Here is a 4,867-nt window from a genome sequence, read left to right as displayed (position 1 = left end):
ATTGATTGAATGATGGAGGAAGCCGCATATCTTTTCCCATGTAAACATGTTGCACTTTTGTGAGCCATCCTTTCTTTCCAAACTTGAACTTCAAGATGCACCGCTTCCACTCATACAAGATGTCACCTCTCTTGCTCTTGGGAAGCTTATGTGGACCTTTGGCTGATCCTTTCATCACTATCCAGTCATTTAAGCTGTAGGTGCAAGGGATCCACTCATCCAATGCATTTCTGGTGTTGTGGAAGACACAAGAGGTCACAACATTGTGTGGTCTTGTAGCCTTTCTCCTCACCATGCTTGCAGAGGTTGCAACAGCAAGAATGGGACTCCTACACAAGGTAATGCAGCTCCAACAGAGGCACAAAAGAGGGAGAAGGAGAGGGACAAAGCAGCAGCAACAGAGGCACAGGAGAGGGAGAAGGAGAGGGACAAAGCAACAGCAACAGAGGCACAGGAGAGGGAGAAGAAGAGAGACAGAGCAGCTCCAACAGAGGCACAAGAGAGGGAGAGGGAAGAGAGAGAGAGAGAGGAGCTGTAGCAAGCACGCCAAAGCAGGAGGGAGCAGAGAAAGAGGGGGGATAGGGAAAATGCATGGGACTTGGTTCAAATCTGAGTGATTTGGTAGGATGGACTAGAACAGTGGGGGCAGAGGTCCTAGAAAGAGGGAGGGGAGAAGACAAATTCGCCACAAGGGCCCTACCATCCCATTGAAGGCAGTTTTGGGCTCATGTGGGGGATGGTTTGGGTGGTCCCTAGTGTAAAGGGAGCAACCAATAGGGGCTCTCTGCAGGCCTGCCCACCCTCCACCTGAACATACCATTGCCCCACACCTTCTAGCACTGTCATTGGTACACCTCAAATCACTCTCTAATCCCTTGAAATTAGGAAACACTAATTGGAGGCCTTTTTGAGACCCTTATTCTCCCCTAATGTAAGGTTTAGGGTTTATGGTTTAGCGTGTAGCGTTTAGGGTTTAGGGTTTAAGAATTATGGGTTAGAGTTTAGGGGTTAGGGTTTAGGATTTAGGATTTAGGGTTTAGGGTTTAGGGTTTGAATATTAATTGCATTGTATTCTTAATGGACATAATTTTCATTTCAATATCAAATTACATTGCACACTGTATTTTTATCATTACATATTATATTTTATTTTTATCATTATGCATTTGGCAATTTGAGGATTGTCCTTAGAATTAAATCAATTTTATCTTGAAATGTTTATTGGATGTGTATAATAATTAAAATAGCATTTAAAAGATAGAAACAAGATAATTATCCTATAATGTAATTTATATAAGCTTCTTATGTATATTGTAAAATATTTTGGTTCGTAAACATTTTATGATCATTTCTAAAATTAAAAAAGCTTTTCAACATTTAGAATACAATGTTTTTGCTTATTTCATAGATAATAAGCAACTCATTTCCTCTAGCTACTAGTCTAGTAGACTACAACAACTATATTATTAATGACTCATTATACCATGCATAATAGAAGATACATTAATTTCTTGGATGCTAATTTCCTAGATAAAGACTAATATATATAGAATCCAATTCACATTTGCTTTTTTATGTGCCATGTCATCTAATTAATATCTTATACATAAATAAAGAACTTTTCCTTATTATATATATATAGGAATAATGTAACACACTCTTCTAATTTCCTAGGTGACCACCCCTTCTCTTTGATAGAGGTATATATCTTAACTAGAGAATGAGATTTCCTATATAGGAATGCAACACACACGTCTTATTTCCTAGGTGAAAACCTCTTTTTCCTAGATAGAGGTATCGATTTCCTATATAGAAATGTATCACGCTCATCTAATTTCCTACATGACAACCTCGTTTCCTAGATAGAGGTGTGCATTTTTCCTATATAGAAATGTAGCACACTCATCCAATTTCCTAGATGACAACCTCTTTTTCTAGATAGGGGTATGCATTTTATCTAGGGAGATATACATACCAAAATACCTAGTTATAATATCTAGGAAATTTCCTCCTTTTTCCTAGTTTATGAGGTTTTCCCTATATAGTGAACGGCTAGAAGTTCCTTGTGATAGTATAATGAATTGTTTCATCGAATTACCTATTCATCCTTGCATGGTTATTAGATCAGCTACACCCTTAATGAAATAGTATGCCCATACTTGTTCAAGTCGAAGTAGTGATATCAACAACAACAACATCCCAAGGGTCTCTGCTGCTATCATCTTTATGGGTATCTAGAGTCTTAGAAATGAGATGATCTGCACTCGTTCCATGGCGGAGAGTGTGTTTGCTGGGAAGCTGGTGGGAATGTGCTTGTCATAAGGAAGTTGGCGGGAATGTGCTTGTGAGATCTTCATAGTGCTATGTAGATTGTTATTAGGTGTGATGTTTAAGTTTAATCATTGTATGCCGTGGGCAGTTTTTGCAGTATAGTAGGCCACAATTTTGTAATTATTTTTTTCCCTTACAGTTTAATAAAAGCCGGCATGTTCCCTTTTATAATTAAAAAAGTCCAACTTAGGATACATACACACACAAACACACTAATTTAGGCTCGCTCTCCCCTTTGGTTACCACATGGCAACCCCTCCCTATAGGTGTGTCTATATGTGTGTGTGTGGCCTAGAGTCTGCAACACACACATATATTTCATTTTAAGCTTTTATTTTTAAACATGCATTAAAACCTTTTTTCCAACTAAAAGCAATGCTCACTAAGCCTCACTCATCTGTGTGTGTGCACGCATGTAGTAAGCCTCACTCATCTGCCTAGCCCTCACTCACTAAGCTCTCCTTTAAAGAGAATTCCCAAGCTTTCCTTAAAGTAGTAATATGTCTCCCTACTAGCAAAGCATTAGAGTTGTTTCCTAGGCACATGGCGACTTGTACCTAGAGTCGCTAGACTTGTAGCCCTAGTTGCTAGACGTTGTTACAAGCATGTGACCCGTGGCCGTAAGTCACACTATCAGCGTTGAATTAAACAGCACGCCCACAAGCAAAACATAAGGTGGAGATGCGTTCCAGTTTAATTTATTGGGTGGAATGTTTCAAAGTTATTGTCGTTGATTTCGCGTACTGGGTGGAATGTTTCATCGTTGTTTTCGTTGATTTAGCAACAGTTGTAGAAGATGGAAAGAGTAGCCCATGATCTGAATTTCAATAGATTGCGTCACCTATCAGGATCACGAACTCGACTTGGTCCAAAGCAAACCGAAAGGATCACGAACTCGACTTGGTCCAAAGCAGATCGAAAGGCAGACTTTATAAGGAGCACACTTGCGCTGCACTATCGACACGATCTCCCTTCCATTGCGTTCTCAGAAGCTACCTGCATTCCTAACATCCCTCTCCAGCAGCAGCTACACTCCCCAGATTTTCGTCTGCATCGCCTGCTGTACCACAGCTATGGCCGCTGAATTCACGTCCACAATTACCACTCTCGCTAGGGCCGCACTGCCCCTCCTCTTCTTGCTCGTTCTTGCTTCTCCCTCCCTCCATGTTGCAGCCACGGACGCCGATCCTTTGCAAGATTTCTGCGTCGCTCTACCCAACCAAGACATCACCATAAACGGCCTTCTTTGCAAGAACGCCAATCAGGTCTCTGCATACGACTTCACTTCTCCCTTGCTGCGTCAGGCAGGTGATGTCAACAACCCGTTGGGCTCCAATGTCACGCTCGCCGACGCCCAAACGTTTCCTGGCCTCAACACTCAGGGTTTGTCCGTCGCTCGCCTCGACTTCGCACCAGGCGGCCTGGTTCCACCTCATGTCCATCCTCGCGCCACCGAAGTTCTCTTCCTGGCTCAGGGAAAATTGGTAGTGGGCTTTGTGGATACCAATAACACTCTCTTCCAGCAGACGCTTTACGCTGGGGACCTCTTTGTCTTCCCCCGGGGGCTGGTTCACTTCCAGCTCAACGCGGATGCGCATAAATCTGCCCTTGCCATATCCGGCTTGAACAGTCAAAATCCGGGGGTATCGCTGTTGGCCACTGCCCTCTTCGCCGCCAAACCTCCTCTTCCTGAGCAAGTGCTGGAGACTACCTTCGGCATCGATAAGCAGGAGGTCTACAGTCTCACAGATAGCGTTGGAAAAACTGCCTGATCGAATTCGTCAATACACTCCTGCTCAAATTGAAATGATCAAGTTGGCTGGGGACTTGCCAGAGTGCCCTGCACAACTAGTCAAATACTCCATCCAAACTAAATAATGCTCTGTGCACTTGTTTGTGCATCAACAAGCTTAGATTCAATGCTAATGATTCTGTAGTAAATTTAGGACTAGGCGTAGTTCACTATTGCTAACCGTCCAACAAATGTTTACACTCTACACTATCTCACTTTTGCTTATTGACGTGAAGTTGCGAGTGACATCATTAACTTGAATTGTCTTCTCAAAGATTATGATCTACGCTGTCTTGGCTTCTCGGATTGGCTTAAGCTTTAGTGGAAAACCATCATATTTAAAAGAAACATTTTGCAAGAGCTTCAAGATTTTGGATTTTCTTTCTTCAAAACACAACATTCATATGTCCTCTAGGGGGCACCACTCTTCAAGGAGAAGTTTTATGTTTTTATATAGTGAAACCTTCAACTTTCCTTCCTGAAACTTTTTCATATAGCTTTTCAGGTTTTAAGGTGAAAATATAAGTAAAATTACAAATTTTAAAAATTGCAAACAAATCTCTTATGTAAATTTAAAAACTTATAAGTTCCATTTTGCATAGTGCGCCAGTATTTTGCAAACACTTCAGAGGCACCCAAAGTGTGTTCACATGGCACTCTTATTAGTGAGAACTAGAAGCGTGGCCTAAATATATTCCCATGGTGGTTACAAACATTAATGCCTAGCACTAGAAAAGTCCTTGG

General features: G+C 41.6%; 1 pseudogene; it reads left to right on the top strand.

Moving 5' to 3' along the window:
- The first annotated feature begins 3,404 nt into the window (after positions 1-3,404).
- Positions 3,405-4,116, top strand: LOC147887337 (germin-like protein 8-2 pseudogene; annotated as a pseudogene).
- Positions 4,117-4,867: the final 751 nt, after the last annotated feature.

The sequence above is a fragment of the Dipteris shenzhenensis genome, chromosome 23 (assembly GCF_047967505.1).
Source record: "Dipteris shenzhenensis isolate YYH24624 ecotype China chromosome 23, Dip_SZ_1.0, whole genome shotgun sequence".
Lineage (NCBI taxonomy): Eukaryota > Viridiplantae > Streptophyta > Polypodiopsida > Gleicheniales > Dipteridaceae > Dipteris > Dipteris shenzhenensis.
The sequence above is the reverse complement of the archived record's forward strand: the minus strand, read 5'-3'. Positions and strand labels throughout refer to the sequence as shown.